Genomic DNA, 16130 nt, shown 5'->3' with positions numbered 1-16130 from the left:
AACAACAAGAGTGTATCCTTTAAGCCAGACGCAATGGGTTACACCCACGTAATACCACCTCTCATCTTCATTATCGTAACGAAGACGAGCGCGAACTGTACTGCGCCCACGAACTCCAGCCTGGCGATAAGAAGGAACACGTTCCTCTTCAGAGAATCAGTGCTGCCAACACGTTTAATACCGTCGGTATAAGCTCATCGTAAATGTCTAAATTCATGTAAAGCAAATAAGTATTAATAATATTAGTAGAGAGAACTGGAAGACGTTTTTAATAGAGATCCAGGGACACAAAAAGTTAACAGCAAGTGAGTCCATAATCCACCTGAAACAAAATGAAGAGCTGTACGAAAAGTGTGAGAAGATCTCTGTTACAATGAAGAAAAGAAGATTGTTTGTTAATAGTCATATTACAATAGTGAAATAAAAAGGAGCAGCAAATGAGATTTTTATAATCAGAGAGAACAGAAAAACCATTACAACTTACAAAATTGTGAAGTCAAGACGAACACGTAGGAAAGATAAAAATGGTAGTGAAAGGATATTTTGGTAACTGAGGATCTATTCTAGGAGAAATCAAGGGACCTCTTATTATTAGTGTTGAATTGGCGTGTGGCTTTTAGTGCCGGCAGGTGACCGAGGACTTCTGCTCGCCAGGTGCAGGTCTTTTGATTTGACTCCCGTGGGCGATCTGCACGTCGTGATGAGGGTGAAATGATGATGAAGACGGCACATGCACCCAGCCCCGTGCCAGCGGAATAAACCAATGATGGTTAAAAAATCCCGACCCTGCCAGGAATCGAAACCGGGACCCCTGTGAGTAAAGGCCAGCACGCTAGTCATTTAGCCATGGAGCCGGACATTATTAGTATTAATAGAGGATGGTTGTCTAGTTGTACTTCCCCTAAAAATTATAATAATCATCACCACCATCACCACCATCCGTGGGACTGTGGTGTTCTCATTCAGTATGTCCAGCTCGCTGTGTCTGAATGCAAAACGAGAGCATATCACAGAGTCTTGTCCGATTTCCTGGTGGCATCACCTGCAGGCCTAGATCGAATCAGTGCGTTAGACCTGAGACTATTTATCCTCTTTGTCATGTGATAATGGAAATATTTATCAACATTCTGTACACATTTGCCATTCATGCTTATGCCGTACAATACATATGTACTGACACGTGTTAATTACATAGGCTACCGGTACATGTGACCTGGTAATCACAAGTATAGTGATTACTGCGCATATGTATATAAAACAGATTTTATTGCTCGTTACTTCATTACAACACTCTGTTCTGTCGGATCAGGAATTTGTTGAGGAATACGAAGTATCAGCTAACTACATCCCCCCATATTCTTCTGATATGTCACCTTACGACTTTTTCTCTTTTCTCAGGTGAACAGAGCACTGGAAAGAAGATAACGAGTACTTTTGGATATCCCGAATGATGTGACGAAAGAGTCAAAAAATATACCGGAAGTAGCCTTATCAAGCTGCTTTCAAATTTCTCCGAATTGCCGGATGCAGTGTTTTGATTGCAGAAGAGTCTGCTTTGAAGAATACAAGGACCATCATCCGGTAAGTTCAATAGCTTACTTCTTACAGTGCAAGTGCTACAACATTGCTAGCCTCAGATGATTTTTGCAGGCATTATAATTAGATGCCACTTAGATTGCCTCTCTATCAATTTCTAAGTCTTGTTTTATTCTGCTTGATGGGAGAAAAACCGGAACTATAATGATTGATGTGAGGCTTAAGTTTTTACGTCGGGTGAATGCCACATGTGTGACCGGAGAAGTTACTGACATGGAATGTCGAATAGTTTTCTTTACACTTTCCAGACACTGACTACCTCTGTCTGGTTTTGAAGCGGTTCGTAGGACGAAAAACCACTTGTGATCCACCAAAACTTTATAAAAATATAAAGACTCTGACACACATTAATTTGAGAGGCAAGTAGAGAGAGAGAGAGAGAGAGGGGGGGGGGGGAATTGAGAAAGGTTCTAATTTCAAATTTAAAAATACTCCTCTATCACATTTTATACAACATTCCTTTTAAAGGCAGAACTCTTTTTGGTGCTGTCTTCTCTTAGGTTGACGAACATCATGAAGTCTATTTTCTTATTTTGTGTTTCTCGTATCTGATTTATTGTATCGTGGACTTTGAACTACTACCGGAGGTGCTACATACAAGAAGAATAGTCTTCTCTGCTCGCGTCAACGATTCCCTCTGCGAGTATCTCGTCTTCTATGATAAGTTGTATCAAGCTTTATTTATCATTTTGAAAGGTGTGACGGATGGTAATATCGACGCAGATGTTAAGGACCGCATTAGTGTTGATTGGACGAAATGGTGGTTCCTCACTGGTGTTTTGCATGATAAGCGAGTGTCAATCAAGTTTAAGGTCAAAGTGTACAAATCCACTATTCGTCCTGCCCTCTTGTACGGCTCCGAATGTTGGACAAGACAGACAAACATGATCATCGAATGCATGTTACATGGATGTGGATGCTGCGATGGTGGGCGGGCATCACTCTCTTCATCACTCTCTACGTCAAAAGACGTGACGAACATCATGTAGTACAGAAAGCTCTTGCCATCGAAGAACCGAATAATGGCAGAGGACGTCCTATGACAACATCGAAATGAAGTGCTGAGGCTGCTAGATCTCTCCGAATCAGACGGGCCAACCCTGAGTGAGTTTTATGGGTACATATACGGCCAAGAAAGATGAAGGAATGTGTGACTGAAATAGGTTGCTTTGTCATGTTCTACGAGGTTTAAGACTTCGTATAATTTCCCGACAGTGAGACTACGTAATGATGTGAAGAGTGTTTACGAACAATCAGTAGGATTACTTCGTACAGACTGTGAAATGTCAGGAGTAGGGGGAGGATGTTCATGACCTAAAACAATCACTGAATATGATCCCTTAAATTTATGGAAGTCCGCCCCTGTGGCGTAGTGGTTAGTGTGATTAGCTGCCAACCCTGGAGGTGGTACGAAATTTGAAAAGTAGTACGAGGGCTGGAACGGGGTTTACTCAGCCTCGGGAAGTGAACTGAGTAGAGGTGGGTTAGATTTCCACCTCAGCCATCCTGGAAGTGGTTTTCCGTGGTTTCCCACTTCTCCTCTAGGCAAATGCCGGGATGGTACCTAACTTAAGGCCACGGCCGCTTCCTTCCCTCTTCCTTGTTTATCCCTTCCAATCTTCCAATCCCCCAGCAAGGCCTAAGTTCAGTATAGCAGGTGAGGCAGCCTGGGCATCCTCCCCAGTTGTATCCCCCTACCCATTGTCTCACGCTCCAGGACACTGCCCTTGAGGCGGTAGAGATGCGATCCCTCTGAGTCCGAGGAAAAAACCAACCCTGGAGGATAAGCAGATTGAGAAGAAGAAATTTATGGAAAATCTCTATAAAATAAGTAAAAAATGACTTTAAAATATTTGACTAAACTGAATTGTAGTGACTGTGTAACTATGGCTTTACTAGTAATATAACCCTGACATAAGACCTCTCCGTGTCCATGCAACGTAGAACAAATTGTAATATAGGTCTATACAGGGTGTATCCATGATGACGTTGCAAACTGGAGCACGGCAAATGGATACATTTGAGATAAGGAACCATATTCCGGAAACGATCAAGTCAAAAGTTAAGCAAAATTCCACTCATTTAAGTCCATTTTCCTGCACAAGATTTTCAAGCTGCTCCATTTACAACAAATGTTCGAAATCGCGTCTCCCTGCGTCAATGCAGGCATGACATGGTCGGACGAAATTTTGTCGTACCCGTTCTCGTATCCCCGGTGTCATCTGAACAGCGTCATATGCAGCGAGAATTCTCGTCAAGAGATCCTCTTCGGTCTCGGTAGGTATCCCGCTCACAAGGCCTTCCACATGGCCCCACAATAAGAAATCAAGTGGGGTGAGATCAGGTGAACGAGCGGGCCACGAAACAGGACCTCCTCTTCCTATCCACTTTGCAGGGAATGTCTGATCCGTCTGACCCTCTGTCCAAAGTGAGGTGGGACTCCATCATGTTGGACGAAGAGCAAGTGGGATGTGTTCCAGGAACTTGGGCAGTACATCTCTGAGCATCACTGTGTACACTGCTGCTGTTAAGAACGGACGGACCGTAAACAACTTTGATTACTAATCTTTTGACTCTATCGTTTCTGTAATATGGTTCTTATCTCAAATAGATCCATTTGCCGTTCTCCATCATCCCTGAAAATTTATAACATAATCACAAATACACCCTGTATATCCCTGTTCTATTCGATGCACAGCTCTTGCTTTTACAGAAACAGTTATCTTCTAATTTACTTGGAAGTTTATATAAATATGGACATAATGATTTTCTGGATGTAGTGCTATCACTTTGTCTCTGAAGAACCTGGGAACACTAATTGTTCTTCGAAATCATTATATCTTTCAGATATTTTTTTCTCGTTTATTGTACTCTTCCACATCAAATTTCTTTTCCGCATTCACTTTAACATTACACAATTAAAAAAATAAAACACACCAATGGAGCAAGTTGTCCGTGCGGTTAGGGGCGTGCTGATGTGAGCTTACATTTGGGAGATAGTGGGTTCGAACACCACTGTCGGCGGCCTTGAAGATGGTTTTCCGTGGTTTCCCATTTTCACACCAGGCAAATGTACCTTAATTCCGATCATGGCCACTCCCTATTCCATCGTTCTCACAAGACCTACCGTATATATGTCGGTGCGACGCAAAGCCGATTATAATAAAATGCCCATCTGTTGTAAACAAATCTTTTCAAAATTCATTCACTAGCTGAATTAAAAATATCCTTTGTGGTGGTTTCACTTGTGGACTTTTTCTTGCACAGAACTGCTTGGGAGGATAATTCTGTACTGAAACGGAAAGTTAGATAACTTTTGTTTCCAGTTCTTTCTCCTTTCAATTTGTTCTTGCCCTTGAGGTCCACGGGAGAGAATGTCTGGCTGTAGAGGCGGGTGAGAAGGCTCGTGTATTCCTTGTGCTTGAGACACATCAGGAAATACTTTCTCCTAATTATCAAAGTTCTGGATTATTTTCCAGCAGATATCTTGGAAAAAAAAATAAAAGATCACAGGTATTAATCCTTTTCTTACACTTTCTTAGTCACAAACACTGGTGATCAATTTACTTCGTCATGGAAGATATTATGCAAATTTGACCGTATACAGTATTTAAAAATATGTAACGTTTTATATTGCCACTTATATCAGTCTGACAATAAAGAATACAAGCGTAAATTTAAGAAAAACATTTTAAAATCATCTAAAATTTCTTCAAAGTGCTATATATTGGCCTAAAACTATCTTGAAAGATGAAATAATGGCTGATAATCCCAAATCGGGAAAAAGAATGCAAACGAATGCACAAATGAACCTCTTATTACAGTTTGCTATATCGCAGAATGGATTTCTATACTACTGAGCAACGTCCTAATTCAAAAGAGAAAGAAACCACGTTCCCCTTATGAAAATCAAATAATCATAAACATGTCTCCCGGTCGTGGCCATCCAACAGCAGCTGCTAATTTTAGATGGCAACCACCTGCGCGGTTGTGACCATTTGTCCATACCTTACATCACTGCCTGTACGGTCGCTGTGGTTATACCAAGTACACTATAGTCAATACTGGACACTTCCGTACTAAACTGAGGAACATGTTGACAGTGGCGCACCTGGCGACCCGACCTTAAACATCAGCCAGCAAGACTGAACTTACGAAAGTTGCATGTGAAAATTGATATAAATAATGAAACTAAGTAGTGATTTGGTTTTGTCCTAATCCTTGGCTGAATGGTCAGCGTTCAGGCATTTGGTTCAGAAGGTCCTGAATTCGATTCTCGCTTGGGTCGGGGATTTTATTCGCGTCTAATTAATTCTTCTGGCTCGGATACATGGCGTTGTATGTGTCTCAACAAGTTTCTCTTCATATTCAGACAACACATTACACTTCCAAATGCACTGAACATCCATACACCACAGAAACATGCAATAGTGATTACTAGACCTCGGTTTTTTAGGTGCCTAAATATTGTTTAGCTGCCTAAAACATTCTCTCAAATAGGTTCTAAAATAGTTTGTCAGATTCAGTTTTACGTATTTTAATATGTATCAATTAAAACGCCAAGTTTATTTTGCTAAATTGATAACTCGTTAGGGGGGAAATATAAATCAATGTCATATGTTACGTACACATGTTATGTGACCTTCTTGGACTGGTTCTGATGGTTCGGTCAGCTTCCGCTTCGAACGCTAGCGCTGTGTCACGTCCGGGGAGCCATCTGGTGACAAATGAACGTACCATTTCCACTTCTGTTATAACGTCTAAATGTCAAAACTCATTGTTTAAGAAGCTTTCTCGTGGACAGTCAAGATTTTCTTCTGATGACGCAGAGCACAGTTCTCTGTGAAACGTTAAGAATTTCACCTTATTGTCTTGACACGACATAAGCCCAAAAACCTATACAGTAACATGTCTAAGTACGGGCCGTGAAAGCACCAATGGCAATATAAATCAAGTTCCACTCACCTCTTCACAGAATATTTTTCCCATCCGCTGTGAAATGGAGAAACTCCCATAACCACTCATTAATATTAAAGACGACTTGGAACTTAACACTTCTTCTTCTTAATCTGTTTACCCTCCAGGGTCGGTTTTTCCCTCGGACTCAGCGAGGGATCCCAACTCTACCGCCTCAAGTGCAGTGTCCTGGAGCTTCAGACATTGGGTCGGGGGATACAACTGGGGAGAATGACCAGTACCACGCCCAGGCGGCCTCACCTGCTATGCTGAACAGGGGCCTTGGTGGGGGATGGAAAGTTTGGATGGGATAGGCAAGGAAGAGGGAAGGAAGCGGCCGTGGCCTTAAGTTAGGTACCATCCCGGCATTTGCCTGGAGGTGAAGTGGGAAACCACGGAAAAGCACTTCCAGGATGGCTGAGGTGGGAATCGAACCCACCTCTACTCAGTTGACCTCCCGAGGCTGAGTGGACCCCGTTCAAGCCCTCGCACCACTTTTCAAATTTCGTGGCAGAGCCGGGAATCGAACCAGGACCTCCGGGGGTGGCAGCTAATCACGCTAACCACTACACCACAGAGGCGGCACTTAACACTTTCCGGCATATATCATAGTGTATAGTGCACTACTATACTCAGTTTCAAGGTCATCCCGCTAGGTGCGCTGACAATCAATGTCTTTCGATATCTCACAAAGCGTCACGAAGTTTTTATAGTGTATTTAGTTATACTTCCATCACAGATTTTGTCGCGTTACGTTACACAAATTTTCGTATTACGCCCAGACGTAAGATATATTTGTAAAAAAATGACATTTCAACAAAATCCGCCCCTGGTTAGGAGAATTCCCTCTGGACAGAGGAATAAAACAAAACGATGGACTCAGTCCTCTACTGTTCAACATCTTCATGAATGAAGTAACAAAAGTATATAAGCGTCAGACCTTCAGAATGTAGCTGGGAATTAGGAGATTTCGACGTATCTACAAACACAGCTCTGTACGAGTGGTATCATACTGATTGCTGATACGCCACAAGGACTTAAGCAGGAAGAGGGTATGATATATAAAAATGAAGAGGAAGGCAATTCTGCTGAATAGAAATACAAGAAAAAAGGAATAGAAGAACAAAACAAGGTGCGCTAAATTTAACTAAAGTGCTAGAAAATGAGTAAAGCTTCCGTGGATTAGGTGGCAGCGCGCCGGCCTCTCACCACTGGGTTCCATGGTTCAAATCCCGGTCACTCCAAGTGAGATTTGTGCTGGACAAAGCGGAGAAGGGACGGGTTTTTCTCCTGATTCACCAATTTTCCCTGTCATTTTTCATTCCACCATCATTTCATTTCATCTGTCAGTCACTGATAATTGCCTCAGAGGAGTGCCACAGGCTTCGGCTGCCAGCACAGTTCATATCCTCGCCGCTAGATGGGGGTCTTACTTCACTCAATTCCTGACTCGGTCGAATGACTGGAAACAAGCTGTGGATTTTCGTTTTTCAATAGTAAATGATACTAATAGTAGAACAGACTGAGATAATTTGGGAGACCACGCGGGATCCGGCGATTCAATGCGACTACGTTGTTGACCTCTTCTTTTGGCAGGCAAGATTGTCGTGGATGTATTCTACCACCCCACACCCACAAAGGCAATTTGTGGGAGTTAGGAGGGCAAAGTCGTACCAACTAGATGTCATTTCTGTCAGTAGACTTGCGTATCCTTCTCCTGGAGCTAACTCTTAGACAAAGCCGACAGTCCTGACCCCATAGGTTTAAACTTAATCAGCACTAGACATACGATCGTTCAGCCAGTTGGAACCTCGGAAAAAGATAGTCTCTCCAGCTAGTTACCACGAGTTACGAACTTCACCTGGCCTCTCTTCAATTTGCGGCCGAGCTGCTCGACCTAGTCTAAGTTATCTCCCACTGCCTTCCGCTTGGCTGCTCTGCCTCCAATATCCGCTTGTCCTAAGAATGGAACATCTACCAGCCAATAAAACAAAGTGCATTTTGCTCGAACCATGAATCGAGGGAATATCACTGAAGTAGAGAACATTATTCAAAACTCACAGAATACACTCTTTTAAAAAGCGATAGTAGCAGTTTTAATTTATAATAATAAACTCGTGTCCTCGTTCCGAGGTTGTGCCTCTCTTTTCAGGCACACCTCCAACGGAGGTGAGCTGCATGTACCATTTTAACCACATACCAGCCCTCCTGCCATTCTTAAATTTCTGATCTTACCGAGAATTGAACCCGAGCCCCAGAGGACAGTAGCTACTAGTGCTAACCGTAACGCTACGTATGTGGAAAATTTTAGTTTGTAAGAAAATCGCTGAATGAAACTTCCAGCTCCAGAACTAACTGGTTTGCTAACTCTTGGCTCAAGGAGTCCCAGGTTCTGTTCCCGGCAGACTCGAGAGAATTTTAACTTTCATTGGTTAATTCCTCTGGCTCGGCACCTGAGATTTTGTGTCGTCTTCAGCATTAAAATTTAACATAGGTAGAACCTCATCCTCACAAACGCGCAGGTCGCCCGTGGGTGTCAACAGCAAGGCCCTGCACCAGACCTCTACGGAGGCCATATGCCATTAAAAGTGAATGAAAAATGTTTTATATTTCCTCGTTGAATAATAAAACTCTTCGTGGTGGTGATTGTTGTATTAAAGTGAAATGCAGCCGGGCAACCATTCTCTCCTAACAACAATTAGAAAGGAAAATGGAAGAGGTCCTGACCCTTCGAAGAATATAAATTTCGGCTAAAGAAACGTAAGGGCCATAAAGGATGTAAACATTGAAGAGTACAGCAACCTTCACAGTCGGAAGAGAATAATAATTTTAGTTCTCTCAATTTTCTCGTTAACGATGGGCGACTCAAACGTTAAACAGTACCACTCCCGACAGTAACCAGATTTATGACTGTCTACACTCGCCTCTGTTGTGACCAATAGTATGCTTGATTTGTCAGTGACAATCCTCGTTGAGTACTCAAAAGCGTGCCGGTCCTGATGCTTGTCAGGTCTCCAGCGTCGCACAAGTGCACGCAGTTCTGTCCAGTCTCTCTGCTCGCTTTCAGAGGTTAGTTAGTAGTTAAAACGGAGAGTTAACAACACTGTACTTCGAGTTGGGGAAATAATGGCACGCCACGGACAAGGAATGTAAACACAGCCGGCAAGCTAGGCTTCAAAAGCGTGCCGGACGTTAACGAGGAAATAATTGCAAAGGCTATACCCTACGGAGGTCGGAGAGCAGAGAAAAACTTGAGTTTGGCAAAAATAGAAACAGCGTCAGATTCAGCTAGATATACCGTGATCGCCAAACTGTCTTCAAGATGACAGCCCCTGGGAGTTACATTTTTAGTGTTCTCGTACGACAGGCAGGAGATTTGTCAAATCTTCAGCTCGAAGGCTAGTTAGATCCTCAAATAATATCACCAATGGTTATGGGGTTAGAGGGAAACTCTAGAAGCCGATGGTGACACCATAACGAGTCGCGAACGGTATGAAGAGAAATAGGTCGCCTGTTACTGCTTTCCTCACATAGCTAGAAAGTGCTATTGTAGCACGACCTGCTCTCAGAGTGTCACATTTCATAACATCCGAATTTACTGGTCGTGAACCAAATATCCTTCATTCCTCAATATATGTCATATCTCAGCAGGTTCAATGCTATCACCCATACATGAGGCGGAGAATTAGGTGGCAAACCTACTTTACTCAGGACTGTAACTAGAGACAGGCAGTGGAAATAAACTTTTTTTCATTTTAACCGCCTGAAAGTAGGAATTATAGGAGTTATTTCCAAAACAGCAATTACTACAGCTCCTGTTGTCTTACGAACAAGATACGGATTTATAATGTTTGTGCTAATAATAAAATATGTACGCATATACCATTTTTATTGAAATATTGAATTATATATGGACTTAAAATTACGAATAACTGTAAATTCCATACCACATTAAAAGTTCAATGGAGCTAAGCAAAGTAGGCGCACGTGAAACATAACGTTGAACTTCTCATTTTAATGTGAACTTTGAAGAATACACTATCTTTTATTCTCTATTATCAGACCAATGGATTAAAAAAAATTCCTTCGAGCGTTGGAAAGTGAATATTTTGTTTTCTCTGAGGATAAATTTATAGTAGCGAGCTACAATAACTCATTCACAACATTCTCTGATACCAAAAGTGCATTAACTTCAATACAAAATCCATCAAAAACACACCACCTTGTTAAAGAAGTTCAAATGCTGTACCACAAGATCAAGATTGTAGGAAAAAAGTATTATTTCATGTGAATACCATCTCACAGAAGTCTACCAGGCAACTACGCTCAAATTGCCACTCCACCTTCTGATATGATATTCCTTACATCCCTTGCATCAAAATCAAACTATACGAACGATGTAAAATGATCTGGCTTTAACCTTCCACTAGCAACCTCCAAAAAATTAAAATGATGTATACCAGAATACAGTATATCGTCTCCGAAACCTCACCCGCAATGAACAAGTTTTAACCTCCCGCCTAAGGATAGGATACACCAAGATCACCCACAACTATCTCCTAGAAACGAAACAACTCCCCACCTACAGTAAATGTAACTGTTTTCTCACTGTCAAGCATGTCATCTCAAAATGTCAACTGTATCGCCATTGGCTCCAACACCACAACATACCTAAGGAAATGGAAGTGACACTGGCTTCTCCAGCACTCACTCATCAAGTCATAAACTTCCTTAAGGACACTGCCTTGCACTGCAAAATTTGATAAATTAACTTACATTATATTTATATTTTTCGTGATAATTACAATATTACTACTTTCTAATCACCTGTAAGAATCGCGATAAGATCCGTGAGTTAAAGCGACTATAAACAATCCTAATAACGAAGATTAAAAACAATGTTTACTGAGGTTAAGTCCAACGTTAACTTCACGCTTGATTTGCCGCAAAACATTGTACCAACCTTTCCGATTTCTTAGGGTTCTCTGAAAGTGCACTGTCCATCTTCATTTTACTCAGTGACGTGCACTCAACCCCATCTACCCCAGCGCTGCTGGAGTAAATAACTTCGTATTAACATTTTCTTATTATTTCTTATAACGGTTTTTATAAGGATTAAAAAACAGCGAACATCTAAGCAAAGCCAAGTACAGCTGTCTTCGACAATCCGCTCGCACTACCGCAGTTCAGCTTCTCCAGCGAGCTAGGTTTCCTTGCCGACGCGAAAGAGAGCTATCCCAGAGAAATTTAAGTCGCTTGGTTGACGCATCCACTTGGAGCTTCCTTGTCCTGGGAGCAGGGCAGGGCTGTGGGCCCTCCCCCGACAGCAATTTCTTTTCGGCGACAGGCCAACTAGCTTGGGTAAGGTATGTTAAATTTAATACTTGACACTTGAAGTGCCCAGCGGCACACACTAGAGACTATAAGAAACATATCAGCATGTTTACAGTATAGCCACTTTCGCATTGTCTTGCTAATAAAAATAGTGCCAGTTTATGAAATCAATTGTAATATAGAAGAATATATTTTATTCATGGATTTTGGCATGTAAACAGTTTTTCGAGCAATTCATTGATGGCACGTGTAGACTATGTATTCCGATAGTCGCAGAAAGTTATTTAGGCTGCCCAGCATGAACACAGAGTAAAGCGCGAAGTAAAAGGATGTTGATGTACCGGGCGAGTTGGCCATGCGGTTAGGAGCGGGAAGCTGTGAGCTCGCATCCAGGAGATAGTGGGTTCGAACCCCACCGTCGGCAGCCCTGAAGATGGTTTTCCGTGGTTTCCCATTTTCTCACCAGGTAAATGCTGGGGCTGTACCTTAGTTAAGGACACGGCCGCTTCCTTCCCATTCCTAGGTCGGTGCGACGTAAAACAACTAGCAAAAAAATTGTTGTATGTGGTTTTCTGTGATGGTGGTATATATAGAGAATTTTTGTAGTGTTCCTCTTGGATTATAGGTGAAGGTTTCGCGAGTTCTGTAGCATTCTTCATGAATATAACATCTGTAATACGTCGTGACGAATATTTTCCCCGTTTGTCGTTGATGCACGTACCCTAAGTAAAGGAATGAAACTCTAAAACTTCGGCGACGGTAAAATACCAGTTAAATTTTGCTGATTCGGTTTAGATGAGGCTTTCAAGTTTAAAGTGATAGTTAGTCCCAGTGTATTTTTTGTGAAAACCATGGCTGTGCTATCACGAAGCGTCACCGGCTGAAAATGTAAGTACATTGTTTAAAGTCTGCTATAGATTAAGTTTTGATGGTGTCGTGACTGCCCTGAATATCAATTTGGCAATATGTGCGAGTGTGTGGTTGAAAATAATGAAAGAACCTTCTCAGGTAGAGCTTTTCACGAAAAATGCAGCCTTATAAAATAGTAATGTTGACTTTCGAGAGTTTAGCGGGGCTACATTGCTTATATTTAAAAAACATGTTTGCAGCTCGGGTAAAGAATGTATTCACCGCGCGCCACTATATCTGCAGCTTTACCCCTGCCACTGCCATTCAGTTGTTCTACTGTATTATTCACATTTTCGAGACTTGCATGCCGTTCATTAATGTCCGTCTCGGTTTCTGTCAGCCAAGTGGTACGGATCTTCTTGTTCTGCCAGAAGATGAACAGGCGATTGGTCAGTTTTTTGGAAAGCAGTCTTACTGTATGGCCATAGAAGGCTACTCTCCTTTTCCTAACACAATCAGAGAGCCTCTCTATGTGTTCGTAGAGCTCGGAATTGTGCCGTCTTCGGAATTCTTCATCTAACTTTGTTGGATTTAAGGTTCCTGAGAATTCCCCTTCTCTGACTTCCATTTTCACCATCAAAACACCCCATAGCATACAGAGCTTCTAGTCGTATCACTGACGTGTAGTGCTTCAGTTTCAGATTGCGTGATAAACATTTATGTTATAAGTGTTCTTTGTCATTCTATAGGCCAGTCCCAACGTTGATTCTCTTGGATAACGATGCTCTTTCTGATAAGTTGCGTCCAATCCATTCTCCGAGATACTTAAATTTATCAGTCCTCTTGATTTTTCCCCGTTCTAATAGTATCTCTCTGCTAGATTCTTTGATGTTGGTAAAGAACTTGTTTTCTCCAAAGACACTGGAAGACCCACTTTAGTTGCCTGTCTTATGCGGTAGTTGATCTATATTGTTACCGTATCCATTGCCACGTCGCCAGTAAAGGCCAAGCAATCAACAGCCAGCCCTTCCTTCTTATGACACAGGTATATCCCACACTGGATACCCAAGTTGGTCAGTTCTTTGCGCCATTCTCTCAGAACATTTTCGAGGGCACAGTTGAAGAGAAGTGGGGAAAGTCCATCCCCTTGTCTCACCCCTGTTTTAATATTGAAGCTATTCGAAACCACACCTTTAAATATAACCTTGGAATAGGTGTTAGTCAAGGTTTCTAGAATGAATGTGCGGGTTTGTTGCCTAATCGCAGTTCCTGGAGAATTTTATTAAGTGTTTGTCTATCAAAGGAGTCGTAGGCCTTCCGAAAATCAACAAAAGTGACGACTACATTGCGGTTTCTCATTTTGGACAATGCAAGTACAGTTTCAAGATTGAGAATCGGTTAAGCACAGTATCGACTCTTCCTGAAGCCTCCTTGAAATTCTCTGAGTTGACTGTCTAGTTGACTTTCTTCCCGTGTTAGTAACGCCTTAGAAAATGTCTTTTACTGTATGATACCAGGATGATAGAAATCCCACGGTAGTTGTTGATGTCGGTAAAGTTTCCTTTCTTATGAAGGGGATGAATCAGTGTTGAAGTCCAATCAGGTGATAATTTCTCTGTTTCCCAGATGTTCTGTCTGATCTTGGTGAGCTTACCCACCGCATTGCTTAAAGTACATTTCCAGAGTTCAGCAACAAAGTAGTCCTCTCGAGCTGCTTCATTATTCTTAAGAAGTTGAATGATTTCACAAACTTCTTTCTATGAAGGAGGTAGCGAATCCGGGTTTGGTGTGGTTTGTTTGTAATCAAAATCTTCGCTGTGTGGATCACAATTAAGTAAGTTCTTAAAATACTGGGCTAGGAGTTGTCCTTGTCGTTAAATGTCAGGTTGTCCTGTAACTTTCTGAAGTGAAGACTTGGTAGAGTGTATTTTCTATGCGTCTGCTTGAAAGTTTTGTAGAAGTCCCTGGCTTTATTACTAACGAATCTATTCTCGATTTCGATTAGTTGGTTGTGTGTGAAGGCTGTTTGGTTCCTCGGATTAACTTGGTTGTAGGTTTCCTTTGTTCCAGAAATTTCTCCCAATTGCACTTGGACTTTTTAGAGTTTAATTCCATCCAGGCTGCTTGTCTTTGAGCTATTGTCTTGTCACAGTCTTTAGTCCACCACGGATGTTTCCTTATTTTAGTGAGAGGGGCAAGCTCACTGGATGTCTTGATAAGAGCTTATTTTAGTTGGTCCTAATTGTTAAGATCTGCTTTGTTCAGTCTTCGACTTCTTGTTTATTTTTAAGTCGCTCTATATCGAATATGGCCTTCTTGGAGGTTCTGTGTAATCTGATGTTTCTAGGCTGAAGTCTCAATTTGATCTTTGAGAGGTAGTGGTCTGAGTCCAGATTGGCACCTATTAATACCTTAACATTTTATATTCCCTTTTGGGATTTTCAAGAGATGGTCACATGATCTATCTGGAATTCATCAAGATTGGTGTTTGAAGAGACGCAAGTCTTCAGTTTGCTTGGCAGATGTTTAAAGGCTGTATATATTATTAACAACCCGAAAGTCCTGCACAGTTATATCAATCGTTCTTCATTGTGATTATTTCGTTTATGCGCTGGAAAGTTGCCCACTATTTTTCTGCTTTTTTTCTCTCTTCCCATTTGGGCACTGAAATCGCCAAGCAGTATGATGGTATGTATCTCTGGAATTTTAGAGAGAATATCTGCTAGGTCTTTCCAGAATTTGTCAGTTCTGTTCGGGTTGCGCTTGTTGTCCTCGTTGATTGAGGCACGTGCATTGACTAACGTGTAACCCTTATTACCACATTTGAGAGAGAGGAAGGACACACGACTGCTTTGGGAGGTAAAACCAATGACTGCATCCAATATCTTGTTGCTGATTATAAATCCTGTACCTAAGCGAGGTACATTCTTCAATTACCCGCTGACCCACATTGCCTTTTAGGATTCTGTATCCTTGTGACTCGACGGCATGCTGATCAGTGAATATGGTCTCCTGTACTGCTTCAGTGCTATGTTATGCCGTGTTAGTGAGTCGGTCAGATGTTTCAGTGTACCCACTTTGAGCAGTGAATTAGTATTAAATGTTGCGAAGAATCATTGCCGTCTTGATCCGAGTTTACGTACAAGGATTTCAGAATGCTCCGACTCATCCTTAAGGCATGTTGGTGTGGACTCTCCAGAATCCGAAGGTCCACTAACGTTGCCATGGGAAACGGTGGATTGCTTACCACCTGGGTTAGTGCAAGGTACTGCCCAAATCGTTTCCTTGAGAGGCTTATTATTCGGGATTGTCACTCCTAGACAGGTTGATTTCACTTCGACTAGGGAGCCCTGCCTACCCTACCCTTGGCAGGGGCTAACCTCCAGACCAGAGGC

General features: G+C 42.0%; 1 long non-coding RNA gene across 2 annotated transcripts in view; it reads left to right on the top strand.

Moving 5' to 3' along the window:
- Positions 1 to 16130, top strand: part of LOC136867424 (uncharacterized) — an 800122-nt gene that overhangs the window by 477054 nt on the left and 306938 nt on the right. The window contains exon 3 of one of the 2 annotated variants that reach the window (XR_011017985.1): positions 1399 to 1581. The exons of the other annotated variant lie outside the window; for it this stretch is intronic. This is a non-coding gene — a long non-coding RNA (uncharacterized lncRNA). The remainder of the gene's footprint in view (positions 1 to 1398; positions 1582 to 16130) is intronic. 2 annotated transcript variants of the gene reach the window in all.

Source organism: Anabrus simplex, chromosome 3, assembly GCF_040414725.1.
Source record: "Anabrus simplex isolate iqAnaSimp1 chromosome 3, ASM4041472v1, whole genome shotgun sequence".
Taxonomy (NCBI): Eukaryota; Metazoa; Arthropoda; class Insecta; order Orthoptera; family Tettigoniidae; genus Anabrus; species Anabrus simplex.
The sequence above is the reverse complement of the archived record's forward strand: the minus strand, read 5'-3'. Positions and strand labels throughout refer to the sequence as shown.